Below are 20,715 nucleotides of genomic sequence, written 5' to 3'. Positions count from 1 at the left end.
CACAGGATATCTGGGGTAATGCCAGGAGGAGAAAATTGAGACCACAGAGGAAGAAGAGAGAAAAAGAACTCATGATGTAAAGAAATTTATCTTTAGGTTAAAGGGGCCCACTGTGCATGAGGCAAATTTAGTAAAAACAAACATCTGGATTTATTCTGGTGACTTAAAACACACACACACACACACACACACAGAAGTAAACAAAGCACAGCAGGCATATAGACAGAAAAACAGTCACCCGAAGAGAAAGAAAACAAAAACAAGCTAGCCTGACACTTGTGATAAAGCAAAAACAAAAACCCCACTAAATTCTAATAGTAGAAAAAAATTACTTCTACAGCATATAAGAAGAAAAAGAGGATTGTGGCTGGAGAATATATAATATGAGAAGTCTTCCATGTAGGGATGCAAGAAAAAAACAGCCTTATTTGAAAGAGCTGACCAGATAAACCACTCTTGAACTCTCTCCGAGGAAAAAAAATGTATTTGGTGGGTCATTGAGGTGGCATTTATTACTTGAAATTTTAAGCCAAGATATGAATCATGATATGAAGAACTCATGAATTGAAATGTCACAGTATAAAATAACTAGTGACCAAAGAAAATCAATGAAATACAGAGTTGTGTTGTATGTAGAATGTATTGACATGTATTGACAGGGGATCATTTTAAGTTGCCATATCCTATCAATAATAATCCAATAATCCAGAATGAAATCTGAGACCATATCGACAAAGGGAAATAAGTGGGGAAATTTAAAGCGTACTGAGATCTAAAAAAAACTGATTAATTAATTGATAAAACGTATTTAGTTCTTCATCTAATATAGGCAGGCACCAAACATGAGTCTCTTGTCGATGCTGATGAAACATTTTAAATAAAACGTAACTTGAAGATAATTTCTAGTGGAATAAAAAATGATATATTCCTTTCAAATGAGTTTCTAAAAAAGAAGACATTAGTAGAAACAGTAGTCATCAATCACAGCTTCCATGTACTCGTTCACTCCATGAGAGCCAGTCCCCTGCCTGGAGCCCCAGCAGCAGGAACATGTCACCTGACCCACACACCACGGTGATGCTGAACCTGGGGGGTGCAGGTCAGATGCTGGCTTGGAGTACGGGCTTTTTTCTGCCTGGGGATTTGAACATGAAGACCCTTGGGGACCCCTGGGTGGGTCAGCGGTTTAGTGCCTGCCTTCGGCCCAGGGAGTGATCCTGGAATCCCAGGATCGAGTCCCACATTGGGCTCCTGGCATGGAGCCTGCTTCTCACTCTGCCTGTGTCTCTGCCTCTCTCTCTCTCTGGGTCTCTCATGAGTAAATAAAATCTTGAAAAAAAAAAGGACATGAAGACCCTGGTCAAGCACTCCTGCTGGAGTAGTAGCTCTGTGGGTTATCTCTAAGCCTCAAGCGAGCTGAAATTAAGAGGTCAGAAGGCTGTATGTCAGTGGGAAAGGTGGTTTGCCAAGAGAAGCATAGGAATGCAGAAGACACACAGCAGAGATGAGTGCCTCTGGAGCCACAGATGTCATCTTTCTGTACCCATGAAAGAAAACTGCTTCACTTCAGAAAAAGTATAGAGGCTTCTATTCTTTATAAATAAAATTCTTAAAAAAAAAGTAAAAGAAAAGCAAAGAAACATAAAAGCAACAACTATTTTAACATTGGTGATATAAAACTTAATAGTCCTGACATCAGATATAAATGGTTTGAAATTCCTAATTTAAAAAAAAATGTACATTTAAAAAAAATGTAAGTAACAATTCTCAGATGCCCCCCCCCCAACTCCTTTGAGAGGTAAAGAACCATCTGATTATAAGATTAACAGAGAAATGACTTTTTTTTTTTAATGACTTGTGAGATTAAACAGTTCCTGTACTCTGGGGCAGCTGGTCCCCGCTTATACCCTTCTCTCTGTCTTCCTGACACCTTTGGTGCTTTTATTGTTCTTACAGGCTGGTGCTCCTGTTTTGAAAACAATAAACACTTGATGGGATGAGCACTGGGTGTTATTCTGTATGTTGGCAAATTGAACACCAATAAAAAGTAAATTTATTATTAAAAAAAAAGAAAACAATAAACATTTTCCTGGTATGAATCCTTCTTCCTGCCTCCACCCCCAGTGAATTTGTGATTTCTAGTGAACAGAATCTTTGGTATAAGGCAATGCATATTCATTGTGAAGAGCAAGAAGAAGGAAAAACTGAGTATTTGTGGGTGTATTTTACCCTGGAACCTGATGACTTTTCCATGTGTGTTTGAAAAGAATCCCCCCAGTCAGTCACGGTTCACCAGTGAACCTGGATAAGGAAGTACCTATCTCACAGGGTGCCCACTGAGAGTAGGCTTCTTGGCTGGTCTTTTGAGTACAAATAACTATCTCACCTCACTGGTTGGAGAATCTGATAAGAAGTTGGCAACTATCTAAACTTTGACAGGATTGCTGAGGGATTATTTCTTACCTGTTTGCTTCGAGCCTCTTAAATTTTGCTTTCTCTCCATTTCTGTCTTGTTTGCTTTTGTACCTGATTTCTCTTTGTGTCTCTTTCTTTTTCTGGCTTTATTTGGATTAATGACCCTTTTTAAGAACATTTACCCAGAATTTGCTGAAAAACATGAATAAGAAATTACTGTGTGCCATGAACCTTTGGTGCATTTTTTTTTTTTTTTTGGAGAAGTCCTAGAGTGTCAGACACCACCCTGTGAATGAGGAGGAAGGACTCTCCTTTCATATCCTGCCCCCACCTCTGGGTCACCCCCACAATCCACAATCCCCAGCAAGGCCCTTGCTTGCCAAGACAGGGGGACCGACCCCTTGACATCTGCCAGATGCTAGGTTAAGCAGCTCAGATGTCAGTCCTCATAACATTTAATCCCAAAAGTTAGGTTTTCGATTTTTATCAAGAAGGAAAATGAGACGTAGACACCACCGGTCAATTGCTCATGGTCGCAGTACTGTAAAATAGAAGATTCAGGATTCGAACCCAGATCCGCCTGATTCAAAAGCCTGTACTCTTTATACTCTACCATAAAACTTTCATTTATTTAAGAATAAATGAGAGCATCAAATTTAAACAAAGAGCTGCTGGTCCTCCCTGCCAGTAGGTACTATTGAAGCAGAGCCTGCATCATAGAACTCTGTAGAACAGTACACGTATGCATTGGAGTTTAATGTTTCTGGGTTTGTCTTCCTCCCTGGAAGGTGATATCCGATAGCCCAACCCGTGTCTCATTTTCTCTTATGCCCTTGAACTCCGCGTAGCGACCCGCACTCAGTAAACACTTGTTTGTGTATGCTGTAGGCACAATGAGACTCGGGACAGACTAAGAAAGCACCTGGGTCTGAGCTTCTCACCTCTCTCCCCTCTAATCACACTCAAGTCATGACCCACCCCTCACCAGGCATTCTTCAAGCAATTAATTATCATGATAGATGCCCCCCTCCCTACTGAGCCTCATTTCTGCCCATTGGCATATTGTTGAATTATAATGCATAACTAATCAGAGGTGACCTCACACCAGGCTGCTGGGTCTCCTGTGTTAGGACCAACTACAAAACTGGTCATCAGAACGTTTCCTGCTTCCCCCACCGACTCCCCCTTTCAGTTGTGTTGTGTGTGTGTGTGTGTGTGCACTAATTTCAAATCCTTTCCCTGCATCAGTGAGCAGATGAGATCCTCAGCCAGCTTTCATCTTTCAGAAAAATGAATAGTGCGGAGAGAACATTATCAAATGAGCTGTTGAAGAAGTCAGTGAATATGTCATTGAGTGTGACTGCTTCCCGAATGAATTTAGATTTATCTCTGTTATCTTCTCACTCCCTACCCGCTGGCCCCCCTTGCCAGGCTGGCCCTTAGGCAGGCAGGTGCCCACCATGAATCCTGGCCGACAGCTGTCTCTCCAGTCTGACAGGTCCAATAGGGGCCTCTGAGCTTGTTCAGGAATTGGGTTTGTTAACGTTATAAATGAACTCATTGGGCAGTCAGTCCTATTAAACACCTCGCACTTCCTGCTTTTGCAGTTTTTCGAGAGGATTCTATTTCCATCAGGCAGACATGGGGACAGAGCCATACTCACTCAGAAATTGTTCTATCACCTCAAGAGCTGCTGAACGGCCATGACAACACAGGAACTAGAAAGCATCTATTTTTCTCTTATGTGGCTATTGTATGAAAATCAGGGAACTCCTAGGGCACCTAGGTGGCACAGTCGGTTAAACGTCTGACTTTTGGTTTTGGCTCTGGTCACGATCTCAGGGTCATGAGATCCAGCCCTGTATGGCACTCTAAGCTCAGTGGAGAGTCTGCTTAAGATTCTCTTCCCTGCCCCTCCTTGTTCATGCTCTCTCTTCCTCTGTCTCTCAAATCAATCAATCAATCCTTTAAAAATAAAATAAAATCAAGGAACTCCTGTCCTTGTGCCATTCATTCATTCATTCATTCAATCATTTGCCAAAGATTTACCTGCTCATGTGAGGAGTCAGGTCAAGTGTCCACATTGGTTAGTAGAACACATATGGGCCCTGCCCTTGGGTAGCACATGCTAAGTTTATGATCTCCATTAGGAAACAATTTTTCAATCAATTCCAACTTCTCAAAGGAATAGACTGTGAACACCAAGAAAAGATGGTTACTTAGGCAGAATATCATAATCAGCATATGATCTTTGGAGCGAGACAGATCTCTATCAACCCTCTTGGGTAGAAGGCAGAAATGATTGCCTCCGGAACAGGAATAGGATGCCACAAATAAGAGTAGTCACGCGAGAAGGACACTTTGGAAATTGAAAGTATAGGAAGAATAATGAAAAAAAAATTCAACAAAAGGGTTGGAAGATAAAAGTAAGAAGAAAAGAAGGGTTCCCTGGGTGGCTCAGCGGTTTAGTGTCTGTCTTCAGCTCAGGGCATGATCCTGGAGTCCCAGGATCGAGTGCCACATCAGGCTCTCCTTCTGACTGTGTCTCTGCCTCTCTATCTCTCTCTCTCTTTGTCTCTCATTAATAAATGAATAAAAAAATCTTTTAAAAAAAGACAGATGGAAATTAGGAGAGAAAAGATGATAAAATCAGAAATTGAAAGTAGAAGTCTTACACTTGGCCAATAGGAGGGGTTCCAGAGAAAGAAAACAGAGAGGAGGAAATTACCTGAGAAATAGTACAGACAGATTTTCTGGAATTGAAGAATGTGTTTCCAGGGTCCAGAGATAGTGTGAACAAAGGTTCTGCCAGAGGACACATTACTAAGTGTCAGGACCCAAGGATGGAGAAGATTCTAGAAGCTTCAGGAGTCCTTAGAGAAGGGGAAGGAAGTCCTGTCCTGAAGACTGGAGGGAAGAGGGCAGCAGGCATCTCCACAGCAGCATGGGAAGCTGGAGGACTGGCAGGGATACCTTGAGAATTCAGAGGAAAACCGACTTCCAAAACCTGACCAAGCCAAATGACCACTGTATATGAGGAGAGAACAAAGGGATTTTCAGACAAACCAGTTTCAGGCATTTTTTTTCTTCCCCTATGGCCTTTCACAGGGTGCTACTGGAGAATGTACTTTGAGGAAGCAAAGGAGCAAAACAGAAAAAAAGGAAAACCTAGGATCCCGAAAATAAGGGCGTCTAAAGGACCCTGTAGGATACTGAACAAAGTGCTGCAGAAGAGTGGCTACAGCTTGGAAAGGAAGCTGGAAGGCTTCAGGAGGGATGCTTGCGAGAGAACCAGAACAACACTTTCCCTATGTTCAGGATTGGAATTCTGTCCTTGGTGACTGAAGGATGTAATTACTATAGAAATTTTTGTTTAAGAGATTAAACATACACTCACTGTGGAGCCCACTTTGCGGGTAATGGCTCATCCCAGCTTACAAAGTCATTCCAAGAAGGGCATGTTCCATGTGACAGAGATAAGAAACTCCATCTCTTCTCTGACAAACCTGGGCTCCCCATTTGTAGGACTAGAGTCCTCTTCATCGACCCCACCATGCCCCCACAACATTGCCACCTTTCAGAGTGTAGATCCAAGGGTGTGGATCCATTAGGGAACTATTACTCTGGAAAAACAGAGCATGCCCCAGCAAAGTATCTAGGGACAGAAAGTAACAATATGACACGTGGGAAACTAGTGGCCTCTTTCATTCATTTACCAGTGATTGGATACCTGCTGTGTGCTAGCCCATTTAGACAATCTGGTGACCTCCGCTCCATAATGCCCCAAATCTTGATGGCAAGTGAGATACCTAGAACACAGTGTGGGTGGTGGAAAGCCCCTGCCGATTCTGGTCAAGCTGTGTATGGCCAGTGAGAATGCACAAGGGAGAGGCAGAGGACAGAATGGGGAAGAGGCAAACGTGCAGGGAGACAAAGATAGTAACCTTCAGAGAGAGGGATGTGCAGAGATATCATCGGGAATGAGATAGAAAGAGAAAACAAGGATTTCGTTAGCGATGCATTCAGTAGTGTAAGAGATAAAAAGGAATATCCAATTAACACACCATATAATTGCTTGCAGACATTCTTTTTTATTTAAAGATGAAATAGCTAAGAGTTCTAATCAAAACTAGGGTCACAGCCTACATATTAAATGAAAGAAATTGATTGGGTTTTTATTATGCCCTGACTACTGCCAATGCGCCTGGATCACAGATTGCCATAAATTTATACTTATAAACTACTAATTGCCCAAGTCATAATGGTAACAATGGGATAATGAAATCATCCTGATCAAGCTGAAGCCAAATTCGGCTTGACAACACGGGGGCTTTGTGAGAGGGGACAGGGAAGAAGGACCGGTGCATACAAACCCAGGATGCTTTATGATAATAAACACCAGCAGGACAAGCACAAAGACCTCGGAAGGTCCCAAGTTCTCTGCACCAGGGGGGGTGGGCTTCCTTTCGAACAAATCACTTAAGGAGGGGGGCGGTTACGTTTGTAATACCAGCACTTGTATCCTTTATTTGTCTTGAAAAACTAATGACTGACTTAATCACATTTGATTAAAGGAGATGTGTTGATGTAGTCATGTGTTTCTGATTGCATTAGGCTTGATTGAAAGTGGCAGGGAGAGTATGTAATAGTCTAACTGCCCCCTATATCTTGTCATTGGGGCTTGGCAGGCATGACGTGGGAGCATCCTGAGGGAATCGTCGTGGTGAACAATGTCATCTTTCAAATTGGGGGAGGGGGCCTGGGAAGTGAACTTCAGCACAAAATCAGAGCTGATGAAAGACTCAAAATTGATGTGCAGACACGTCCATGTATGGAGGACTGAAGGGAAAAAAAAAAAGAACGTGCACACACACATAAAAACATTCTCTTTCTAGAACATGTGGCTAACAAGCTGGGAAGGGTTTTAAATATTTTCTTTTTACATTAAGGTGCACAAGAAAGCAAGCGCTTCTATTTAGAAATTAAAGGCAAACCCGATTTTTCAAATGAATTTACTGAAAACCTAACTGCCTTGTTATGAGAAAGGTTTACATGGATGCAAAATTAATTGATTCTAAGTCCTGCTGTGGTAGTACATAAATGCAGATTGCAGGTGATAATTCAGGGGCTTGGCACTACTAACTGAACCAGACCCAGAGGTGGGGGTGCTCACCTGGGCTTCTGACAGCCATTCTTCTTGGGAGCTAGGATTCCCATGTATGTTCGTTTGGCCCTTCTTCAGACCTCACCTTGGTGACTGCTGGGGCTTCCCCTCTTTCCCTGAGTCCTCCCTGCCAAATGTGTTCTCTAAATACTGCAAGAGGGCATAGCAGGAGCTCTCAGCTCAAGTATGGGTCAGAATCTCTGGAGACCTGTGAGAGTTGCCTGGGTCCCAATTCTCAAAGTCTGGAGCTAAGTCTGGGGTGGGGTTTGAGAATTTGCATTCCTAACAAATCCCCCATCTGGTGGTCTGAGCACTAAATTTTGAGCACACAGTCTAGAGGAATCTTTGTAACTTCTGCTGGAAGGTCTTTGGTATGTTCTAGTCATTAATGGAACGAAGTCTATATGCTTTATCATTTCATCTCTAATCACTTTTGGAAAGAGGCAAGTTTGGAAATAGATCAACAGACATACAAGGCACATAACCAAATCCCACATCCTGCCATGCCAAAGTTCTTCATTTTCTAGTCCCAGATGATTCTTCTGATTAAAAATGTTTAATATATTAAAAATAAATACATAAAATGTTTGGAAAATCTGGAAAATATAGGAAAATACAAAGACCGTAAGATGAGTATATCTCCTGGCCAAGAAAAAAAGGTCTGGAGGGGTGGACATGCAACCATTATTGACGATCACTGCTTGGTGATGGTGTTCTAGGTGATTTTCACCATTTATTTGAACCTCTCTGTATTTCTAGATTTTTATGAACAATGCAGCTATTTTCAATGAAAAGATAAAGAGAAATTATCTACAACCCTACCATCCAGAATAAAAAACAAAGCTCATTGTTGAAACCCTAATTCTTTTTTTTAAACCCTAATTCTTATTTCCTTCTCTTCACGCAGCCAGTTTTTCAGTGAACAATCCACAAATCCCCAATTTCAACTTGACTCTTCTGTCCCTTCTCCTTGGCTGTGTCCTGCAGCTCATGAGCATCAATATCAGTAATGAATCAACACCGGGGTGCCTGGGGGTCTCGGTTGAGTGAATGTCTTCAGCTCAGGTCATGGTCTCAGGGTCCTGGGATCGAGTCCCTCGCTGAGCAGGGAGCCTGCTTCTCTCTCTGCCTCTCCCCCAGCCTGTGCACTGTCTCTCTCTCAAATAAATAAAATCTTAAAAAAAAAAATAATGAATCAATGCTAACTCTGTCATCTCCTGGTGAAGCCATGCCAAGCCTCTGGGCTTATTTCATGAGAAACTCTGGAAAGTTTCCCAGGCTACAAGACTAGATCTCTAGCCTCAATGCACCCACAGGCCCTCGGGGGCCTGGCCTCATCTCCCAGATGATGGGCTTTTTTTTTTGACAAGGCTTGATTTCAGTTCACACTCCAGTTGTGTGACCAGTTAATTTTTCTGAACCTCAGGCTTCTGTCTATAGAACAGTGTTATAAATACTTAATGGCAGAGCTGACTAAGAATTAAATATCATGTGAAAGTGCCTGACCCACAGGAAGTATTTATTAAACATTATTCCCCTGCCCCACTCTGTTGTGTCGCTATGTAATAGAGATGTTACTACCTACCTCACCTTCTGACAGGGCTGCAGGGAGTTTGGATGAGCCCTACTACATTTTTTTTTTAAAGAAAAAAAGTCTTTTGAAAATGTAATTATTACAAACAGGGGTTTTCTTGATCATGGACAGAGTCTATGGAGGTGAGAATTCTGGTTTCCTGTTCTAATCAACTCCTTGCTTCTGTGACTCACTCCCTGCTCAGACTAGCCCCTTTCAAAATTGTTGGGTGGGCTTGAATAAGCTGAGTCCTCACCTAGCCCTCTCCCCTGCACCTGTACCATGAGATAATTGGATTTGAACTTTTTCCCAAGGTGCCCCCCCTCACCTTTTAAAACCAGAGCTGAGTGCTAACGTTCTCTGATTCTGTGAGCTTGTAAACCTGAGAGATGAATGTAAAAGGATGTAGAGGGTGTAAAAGGAAGTAGAGGATAAGATGATCGAAGGAGGAAAGGGAAGGTGGTCAGAAAGAAAAAATGAGCTGGAGAGAAAGCAGAGAGGTAAAGAAAAATAGAGCAAACAAAAAAATGGAGCCTGGCATGTCAGCAAGAGAAAGCGGCACCAGGCAGCCCATCCACGGAGAAGATAGGCATATATTTTTCTGTAAAGCTATTTTTCACCCTCCCATACAATAAAAGCAGAGCCATAGTTAGAATTTTTAGTAGCTTCAAGCTAATTTAAACTTCATCGTTCTGTTTGACTAGCATTAAAATATCATATAGATTTTTCTGCAGCGGGTTTGTACATCACCACATAATTGGCACTCTCAATACCTGCTATTACTCTCTCTGCCACAATAGAGGTGGTCAGAAAGTTCAGGGGAAAAAAAATCCCCTTCTGCATCTACTTGATTTCACAACACAGGATGAATGTGAGACATGGATCTGGTTTTAAATAAATTATTAGCACCATATAATTTCTTGTCATATAATCGAGGGTACATTTCACGTGAAAAAAAAAGTGAGAAAATAATTTGCAAATAGGTTTCAGCATGAAAACATGCAAGAAGAATACCTAAAACAGAACTTTTGGTGATGAAAAATGTTTTATGAAATATGTGTTTGCTTCCTCTTGTGTTCTTTCCTTCTTTTTTTTTTTTAAGGGAAGAAGTCACTTGTGTTGCAGATAACATCCCTCTACACCATTTTGTGTTTGGGGACTCCACACTGTAGTCATTGCAATTTCGTTTTGCTGTTTGAGAATCCGAAATAGCCAGCAGGAAAGGTGTGGGTTCATCTGGGCTGATGTCCTGTCCAAAGCTAAGTCCCTTCTACAGCTTTCCAGACATCTGATTATTCTGCCTCTGGTTGCAGAATTCCAGGGTCAGGCCACCCACACACTTACTAGGGAAGCATCAGGCTGATCGGCAACCAAGGACAGCCTCAGTTTGGCATGTGGGGTTGGATTTGAGTCCTAGATTGATCAGCTCTCTGGTGTGTGACCATCGGCAAGTCATTTAACTCCCGGGAGTGTGGGATGCCTCATCTGTGAAGTGAGGATGACATCCCTAAGCCATTGTGGAAGTGTGAGGTTGGAAAGAAAGAAGGGCTATGAGAGTCATAGCCTGGCACCTGGAATGCAGTACGTCCTCCGTAAAGGTCCAGTCTGTTCTGCAGATGGCACCATCCATTCCCTACCTGGCAGATTGCTTATTCCTCTATCTGTCCGAAAAGGAGCTAAAAGCTGTCCCCCCCCAGGGCACTCCTACCCACTGGTTGGTCTATCTTTGGGGACCACCTAGAGCAAGGCTGTGCTCCTGCTTCTTCCATATGTTAAAAATTACCAGACAGACATCATGTTCCCTTGACCCTTCTCATCACACTGAGCACCCCCTATGGTAACTGAATGAGCACACTGGATAACACAGAAACCAGGAACCAGCCAGAAAACCATGTTTAAAAAAGTTCACTGTGCACGTATAATGGAAATGGATTGGTGGGGCAGGCTACGAAGATATATTCTATAGACATGTCTGGTTTCAGAGGCCCAGTCAAGGAGGTTGGGTAGAAGCTTCTAGTTGCAAGAAGTATCTGATTCTTTATCCTAATGCATTTCTCTTGAGTCTGTAACAGCTTCATCCTCCAAGCATTTGCTGCTAATGAATTATGCAACATACCTAAAAACAAACAACTAAGATATACAGTGACTTCTTTAAATGGTTTAATAAATACGGTATTAACCAAATGTTGATAAATAAAGGACTCATTTTTTGGTCTCATCTCAAGAAAGGAAGAATCATCTGGAGGGAGTAGGGATGGTCAGAAGATTGGGGCAAAGGACTCCCTACCCTTCAGAAGCATCTCAGGGACTTGTGAGGGTCTTCTAGTCCCCCCCCCCCATGGAGATTTGGTGAAGGTACCTGATGATTTTACCCCATTCAGATCTTTCCCATCTTCTCTAGTCCCACTGCATGCACTGCTTTCTCTCAAAACCTTATCCAGCCTCTCCTGGGTGAGCAGAATGGCCAGTCTCTCTGCATACAGGCTGGGCAGCTTCTAATCCACAGAGCTCCAGGATCATTTCAAACCCAAGTGCATTACTCTAAAATTCTTCGTTGGGTCCCAATGGTTTCATGCATAAAACACAACTTCACAGTCTTGCACACAGTACTCTTCAATTTCTGATTTTCCACTGATCCTCCTGCCCCCACCCTCCTCCATGCAACTACTAACTCACTGCACACAGCCTGTGGTTGCACTTTGCTCACATCCTTTGCTGAAGGTGAGAAGCCCTCCAGCCCCTTCTCCATTTGGAAAATTTCCTATTCTCCACCTCTCCCCTGGGAACTCTCCATGACCTCTGCAAGAGCAAAAGCTCCCTCCTCCACACCCCAAAGCATTTGGTACCAGAACTCAACACCTCATAGTGTGTGGGTGTTTCTTCTCTATTTGGTTTTGAATTTTCAGGGGGCAAAAACTGCATTTCCTTCATCATTGTTCCCATTCCTGCTTCTTATCCTGGTAACTTTATTTTTTGATGGGTAGAGAGCAAAGGATTTACTTGGAAAATTGACATCAAGTGGCAAAATGGGGATTTCATTCTAGAATATCTGTCCTGGTAAGCATGGTGTTTGATGCTTGAGGTTCATGTTCTCATTGAATTTGTCCCCACCCTATGAGGTGGTTAAGTTCACACCATCCTAAACAGAGAGGCTGGGGCAGGGTGGGGGGTTGTGAGGGATGAACTGCTAACCATAGCGGAGTGGGTGGGTGGTAAGCCTTGTTCGAGAACCCTGGGGTCCTGAATGTCCTGCCTTGGTGTCCTCCTCAGTTCTTTTCTTTCCCCTTACTCCTAGATTCTCTCTTGTGTTTAGAGTCTCTCTTCTTCTAGACCTTCCATCAGTGACCCTCCTCTCTCTCTCTTTTTCCTTGTCTTCTCTTTCCTCATCTTTCTCTCCACTCAATGTTTCCTTAGCCTGCATTCCATCTCTCATCCCAATTTCTATTTCTACTTCCCCTTTTTTTCTCTTCAATTCTCTTTGACTTTTCCCAGCTCAGTGGTATTTCCCCCAGGAAAGTAGACTTAATCCACTGTCAGCACTTTCCTGCTCTGTGCCCAGTCTCCACCCACTCCCATTTCTTTGGCTGTGGATGAGCCTCAGGTCAACCATGCCTCTCAACCTGATGCCCATTTCCAGCACACACACAGCCCTCCTGAGGTCTGGACAGGTGCACAGCTGTCCAGGCTGTGCACCAAGGAATTACTACCTTTAAGCAAAGAGAAGAGCTCAAAGACCAACAAGGTTGACTGGTTGGTCTCTCTCGCTAATACTTCATGTATGCTAACATATATATTTGAATGTAAATATACTAATATATTTTGTATCAACGTTATACTCTCGTAGCTATTATTTCACAGACTCCTAAAGCAATTCTTTTGAAAAAGGCAGCAAAGGAATCAAGTCTTTTCAACTGATAACCTGCCTCTTTCAGCCTTTGAAATGCAGTCTGCTTATGAGAGAGTCCTGTTACTTGCTTAGGGATACTCTCAATTTATTGATTTCCCAAATGACCCAAAATTCTTTTGGCTTAAAGTTTTGGATTTACTGCCCAATAATAGAAATATCTACTTGAATCATACCTTAATTCTCCTTCTTGGGTAATCCCATGGATTGTGAAGGGCCTGTATTCAGACCATTGGAGGCTGCTCCATGGCTCACTAGTTATGTTCATAGTAAAAATGGATAAGAGGCACCTGCCCTTTGGTGGCTCAGCTTCCGCTGGCTTGGTGTTTCACCACTGGTGACCCAATTATACAGGGAATGCTTTCCATTTAGATATCTTTGCTAAATGATGCCATGTTCTTGTTTTTCCTTATAATTTTTATCTCTTAATTCTGTGAGGAATTTATATTATTGCTGTGGTGCAATAACCATCATTCCTTTTCTTCTCAGAAAAGAAGCATATGGGCTCTGATGGCATGCAGGCTCTCAGCGCTCTTGGTAAAACTGGAAGCTCATCCCCCAGATAGGGTCTGTCTTCATTATAGGGTCTAGATCTCTGGCAGTCACATATCTGGTGTTAACAATGGCCATGGGCTAGTCTAGGTTCTAGTCTAAGCTTTGCCTCTAACTCAGTGGAACTTGGGCAAATTATTTCACCTCTACAGATTTCAGTATTTTCATCTGTAGCACTGGAATAATTTTATCTGCCTTGATTAATTCCCAGGGTAATTGTGAAGTTCCAAAGCTATGTGAATATATTTCAAAAAATTATAAAGTAACATACAAATGCATGATGTTCATATTATTAAATTTAATGCTAATCAGAGTAATCGGCTAAGAACTAAAATGATACAGAGAAATGAACCATTTTAATTACTGGTCAGATGTGAACACTACCAGCTGATCCCTAACATTCTGACTTTGTGAAAATATTTTGGGTGTACTGGCTGATATTGAGCCAGTATTCAAATTTTAGCAGAAACAACTTGGTAGATGTTCATGAAATAGGAAATCAGGATGTGCATCTTTTGTGCTATTTCCTTATCAGCAGGGTAAATATATAGGTCCACTTACCTACACTCACCCATATCCTCTCTGTCATGCACACAGACACACACACAGACACACACACACACATACACACATGTGTGAATGATAAAACATTACCCAATTAAGATATAACAGAAATGCTTCCTCCCCACCCTGCCCAGCTGATATTAGGGAGGAACTTACCAAGTTCTTCCCATGTGCTAGCAGTGGGTTGGCTGCTTGAAATATGTTGCATCATTTAGTTTCTACGACTCTACCATGAGGTAAGGCATTATTGCCCCCATTTTACAGATGAAGAAGCTGAGACTTGGAAACAGGTGACTTGTTTCTAGTCACACTATTAACAGAAGATTGAAGTAAGATTCATATCTGTAACTATGCTTCTAAAGTCTCTGGACTTTTCAATATCCTGTTGTTTCCCAAATGTCCATCTTACTGGCTTCCACTTGTCTACCCTCAGAAGACCCTTGGAGCAGGGCAAAAAGGAAGGATCCTGGGATCTACACTTGGCTTACTAGTACTAATACTAGTACTTCCTAAGGCTGAGTCCTTTAAATCTCTGTGCTTAACCAACATCCCAGGAAATTTGAAGGGCACTCAGGGTTAGCCCCACCCTGACACTGTGGAATCCAGTATGCCATACAGGAAAGAATCGAAAGTGGTGGTAACTTCTGGAAAGGGTAAAAAATTGGTGAGGACATCTGAGAAATCAGACAGGCAGATGCACTTCCCTTTCCCTACTCAAAAAGGTAAGCCCCACTTCTGTTCCAATCCAACAAAAGGGGAGGGACTTTTGTGTTTTTTGCTCGTGTACTCCCAGCACCAAAAACAATGTCTAGCGTAAGAGAGATGACAATCGGTATTTGCTAAATGGATGAATGAAATTCATTAGTTTACTTGGTTAAGTAGATGGATATGCAAATAGACTGGAAAGATAAGTCTCTGATTCTATGCTTGCTTGTTTCTGTGTCAGAGTTTTGAAATGGGTTAATACCTATTGCAGATGTTTCAATTCAACAATGTGCTTGTCCTTTTCACAGCTCTGTAATCCTTCTCCCGAAATTGTTAATGAAAGTTGCAGACACACATACCACAGCTCAGTTCAAAATTGGGCTCTTCAGTCCCTTTGGTTCATTTCCTCCCAAATTCATGAATTCAGGAAGAGCTTGTCAACTCTCGGCATGAGACGACTGTGGCAAAACAAATTTATGAATCCAATCAGAAATGAACAGAAGTGATTCCACTGGTTTGATGAATGTGCCTCAACAAATCCCTGCCTCCCTCTGAAGCCGGGGGCTTGGAGGCAGTTGGAAGAGAGGACATGAGAAATCTATTCGTGATGCACTATGGATCCCGAGTGAATGGGCCTGGAGGTGGGGAAGGCAGCAGGCTGCATCCATCAGCATCGCCAACATCTGTCCTCCCTTCCAGCCACTCCACTGAGGCCCACTGACCATTGTCTGTCACTAGATCTAGTGCTCAGATATTCCACTTGAACAGAGTGTTCAGAGCACTAGTGTCAGGGTGAGCCCAAGCATTGCAGGGAAAAATGTAACTGGGGCAGAGGAAGGTTATAGGGCAAGGCTAACAAACTACCCCCCGTGGTGGCCACCAGGTTACTAAAGGAATCAGTATTCCATACTGTCTGACCTAATTCCCACCCCCAAGCCCCTTAGGATCTTAAGTGTGTTGCAGTGTACCTGAATTCATTTTAAAAACCCAATTCAAGCATGCAGATTTTCCCACTCCTGGCTGATGCCATTTAGTCACAACCAGCTTTTTGGAAATCATCATCCCAGCCTACATAGTGGGTACTTCCCATGCACCAGGATCCGTGCTGAGCATTTTATGGCATGATATCTTTGAATTCTCGTGATTATATAAGAACCAGAACCACCTATATTTCATAAACTGAGAAGCTAATGTCTAACAAAGTTAAATAATTGTCTGGGCTATTCGGCTGGCAAGAGGGGGAGCAGAGAGACTGCCTTCCCCAGAACCTAAGCCCCTGCTCACCACGAATTGCCATTCTCTGAACTTGCACAACGGTGGGATACCCTATCTCCACCGCCAGTCCTTCAGCACTAGCCTTTCCCCTCCTCTTCCCAATTTCCAGCCCCTCTTACTTCAACATGAACACTCAAATGACTCTTACTCTGTAGTCTTGGGAGTCTTTCTGCAATTCCGCCCAAGCCTGGTACTCTGTATTTTGTATTTTGTCTATACCTCTGATTTCCATTAACAACCAGAGGCACTCTTCTGGCCACATGACTCAATAGTTAGAATTTTCCGTGCAGCTCTTAACATCTCTGCATAATGGAAAAACAAAGGGGAGGCAGAGAACCCTTTGATGTTGATGCATCTGGACATAGGGGGAGTTCCAGCATCGCTAGGAGGGAGGTGGTGGGGTCTCTGAGAAATGAGCAGCTCAGAGAAGAATTTCAAGAAACGGTTGCCGAGTTCGAATCCTGACTGCTGTGTGGCCTGGGGGAAATCACTGAACTTCTTTAGTACTGTGATCCCACACCTGCAAAATGAGGAAAATCATTCCTCTAAGACAGAACACAGGGTTACTGTAAGGATGAAGTGAGTGGGGTGCACAGCCCATTGCCCGTGCATGGAGGACTCAGTGGCATTACTTCCCTTGAACCCATGTTATGAAACGGGTAGTTTCTAGAGAGCTCCTCACTGAGGAATAGTCTCTGTAAACACAAGGTCTGGTCTTCTCTGCTAGACTGATCCCACTGCCCCAGAATCTAACCCTAAAGATACCCTTCCCACCCTTCACCTGAGCCTCAGGTGTGCCAACAGCATGGCGCCTTAATGATCCTTGGTGAAGCGAACCTTCGTTCAGGGAACGTGGAGGCTTCTTCCTCTGAGCGCTCCAGAGCCACATTCTGTGGCCCTCAGAAGGAATGCACTTCCCAGTGTCTTAGTGGTGCAGCAGCCAGGTTATGACCTCAAGATGTCTATGTCTGGTCAGCTCGTGGCCCAGCTCACTTTTGTGATCTGCACAGACTGGGGTAGTCTCCTTGCTTCTTGGCTCAGAATAGAAAAACTGACCAAGTTTCCCTGCCGTGAGAGCTCTCAGCAGGTCCAGGAAGAAGAAGGAAAGGCAGGAGGAGGGGCCTGTCCTGTGCCAGGTTCTGTACCCTCCACCTCCTATGTGATAGCCCAAAGCTCCAACAATAGGGCTGTGTGGTGGGTGTTGTTTCCCCCTTTGTACTGAAGTAAAAACTCAGAGACCTTAGAAGGTAAGGCTGTGCTTTCTCTTTTACCATGCGGTCCTACATGGGGAGGCATGACAGGGGAAGTGAAGGGATGAAGAAGAAAGGAACACTGGATTCTGATTCTAGGGCAGAGAGCAAGCAGCAGCATGAGATCTGAGGCTCTGAACGTCAGTCTCAGGTCTTAGATGCCCCTTTGGGACGAGCCCCCTAAGTCTTTGTTTTCTTCTGCCAAGATTTCTGGAAGTCAATTGTCAGGTGAGGCTTGGACACCTGGTCTCCTCTGCCTGGAACCAGGGAAGGTCATCTCATAATTAACTTTGTGACACAACTCATTGGAATGAGAAGGGTATTCTTCAATTGTTTTGTGGTGCAGAACAAACGCCTCATTAATCAGAAACACATCAACCTGAGCCCCAAGCACTAATAATGTGAGGGAGAGTAATGAGTTGGCATCACCTGGGACACGACTGCAGCCACACGCTCATTCTTCAAAGGAGCCCATGGTGCTTGGATCTGAAAGAGGCAAAGTCGCAGGAGGGATGAGGGGTGGACCTGGGGAGATTGGTGCGGGAGACCCAGAGAGAGGGGGAGAGGCTTTAGCAGCCCTTCTTCCAAGATGTTGGGGAGGCACATGCACAGAATTTCAAGGATTGTGAATCTGGGGCTGAGAAGGAGAGTCGAGAACCAGACTGGCTTGTGGTATGAGGTAACCTTCTAGAAGCAAAAAAGCTACCTGATGGAAGCCACCCAGTCTTGTTCTTGGTTCCCAGCAGAGCTTCCCTGGGCTTATCCAGACAAGAACACAGAGAGATGGTTGCAAATCACACAGGCTGTTACTTCATCTGTTCCTTTGCTCATTCATTTAAACACTCATCCCTTCATCCAGTGACCAACGTCCAGTCATCATTATGGAAAGTCTTGGCTTTGAACTGGACAGACATCAGATGACTGAGGCCATCCTGGTTATCTCATACTGATCAAAAGTTCTGACTGACTCTTGGGTCCTCCTTGACCTCTTCATGTACTGACTTATACGAGAGTGGTGCCATCCCAATATCCAAGTTAAGCCAGTTTTAGATACTTTTGATTTATAAAACTAAAAATACATTATCATATAACTGGTGCGCCTTAAGGCAAACTAAAATTTTGACACGTGAGATTTCATGGGGGTTGGTGAGAATAAGGTCCTTGGTGATTAAAAAAAGATTCAGAATCTTCTGAATCAGACTAACCTTTCATTCCAAATATGGTGATGCCAGGGCCCTCTAAGAAGGAGGTGTTGCCTAAAATCAGTACAGCTGTTCCGAGACAAAGAAGGACTTGAAACTCTGAGAATCATGAGTTCCGGTTCCATGGACTTTCCAACACATCCTATCATGGAAGCTTCTGGTGCCAGAAAGATAGGCGATCTTTCTGATCATAACTAGAGACAGGCCAAGTTTCCCAAGGAAAGTATACCCAACTCCTTGTTGGGGGTCCCCCTGTGCCTGCTGGCTGCATGGGAAGCTGTTCTGAGCTTTTATACCCCAGGTCTTGGCAGCTTTCCTCACCCTCCTTCCAGGCCTGCCTCAGGATGAAGCCATCCTTCCCTCACAAGAACTCAGTCTCCAGCCTGGTGAGGGCCCCTTGAAACATGGGGCTCAGGAAGGGACTCGGGGATTTGACAGAAAAGGCTGAAAGGTTGACAAGATCTCAGAGGAAGTGGAATAGCTTAGAGCCACCAGAGGGGACTCTTCAACCAAACAGTGACTTATGATCTGGGTTAGGGGATTTTTCTTTTTCTCAGTACATATTGTCTGTTACTGCAGTAACTATTTCACTACATAGATACAAATACACCTGCTGGTTTTAATTTATCAAGTAAAGGCTATTAGGAGTTAAATATAATTTTATTTTTAAAAACGCAAATTTTATTTTTAAACTAATTTTATTTTTATTTTAAGAAATAATTTTATTTTATTTTATTTTATTTTTTTTTGTATTTTAATCCAGAGGTCTAACATGCAGTGAGATTCCAGCCTCCAGATACCACATAAGGGGGCCGGAAGTTGGGGAAGGGGACTTCTTTAATTTTGTTGCTGTTGTCAAAGTAATGGGTAGGTTTCCAGCAACTAGAAAGGTTCAAGTTTTGTCTTCAACCGAGAAGGGATTCTTCTTTTAGTGACCGGAGGGAAAGGGGATGAACGCTGACTTCATATTCAGCACCATATTAGAACCAAGTCTGATTTTCCTTTGAGAAACAAGCTTATTGTAGGCAAGGTCCTGGGATGGGATGAAATCCAGTCAACGCTTTTCAGTCCTTACTCTGCAGTGCTTGACTCTTGAGCATTCTTTCCTGCCTAGACTCTTTGCTTCCTACTCCTACAAAGTTATTTAAATAATTGAGTTGTGTGTGTGCGTGTGTGTGCACAAGTGTGTGTGTGTGCATGTTCCTGATTCTTCAACCCTCCCCTACCAGTTCTCTTTTGCTAAGGCCCTAGCCCTGTTCCATACTTTTTTTCCCTGTCCCCAGTTAAAACCCTTCAATTTCTACCCATCTCCCTTAATGTACAGACTCCTTAAAAATGCCTCACCCCCACCCCACGGTCTACCCTGCCTATCTCTTTGGTCTCTTGTCTTATCTTTACCCACGGTCTTCTTGAAATCTGTGTCCAGGACTTTGAGCACACTCTTTATCTCTTGCATCTAGGCTTTTTCACATAGAAGGCAGGTTTATAGATGAGGAAACCAAGACTCCAAGAGGTAAGGTAATTTATGTAAGGTCACATGATTATTAGGAGGAAGCCTGAACTGTACTTTGGGCTGTCTGGTTTCTTCCTCTGGAGTCTTATAGGATCGTATAAGTAGGCAGGGCAGAGACATTTCAGTAGCCAGGCTCTCAGGTAACATGGTAAAGCTCTCCCCCATTGTTTGTCGTGCCCACCGTTCTTTTTTTTTTTTTAATAAATTAATTTTTTATTGGTGTTCAATTTACCAACATACAGAATAACACCCAGTGCTCATCCCGTCAAGTGTCCCCCTCAGTGCCCGTCACCCACTCACCCCCACCCCCCGCCCTCCTCCCCTTCCATCACCCCTAGTTCGTTTCCCAGAGTTAGGAGTCTTTATGTTCTGTCTCCCTTTCTGGTATTTCCCACACATTTCTTCTCCCTTCCCTTATATTCCCTTTCACTATTATTTATATTCCCCAAATGAATGAGAACATACACTGTTTGTCCTTCTCCCATTGACTTACTTCACTCAGCATAATACCCTCCAGTTCCATCCACGTTGAAGCAAATGGTGGGTATTTGTCATTTCTAATAGCTGAGTAATATTCCATTGTATACATAAACCACAT

This window comes from Canis aureus, chromosome 23 (genome assembly GCF_053574225.1).
Source record: "Canis aureus isolate CA01 chromosome 23, VMU_Caureus_v.1.0, whole genome shotgun sequence".
Lineage (NCBI taxonomy): Eukaryota > Metazoa > Chordata > Mammalia > Carnivora > Canidae > Canis > Canis aureus.
The sequence above is the reverse complement of the archived record's forward strand: the minus strand, read 5'-3'. Positions refer to the sequence as shown.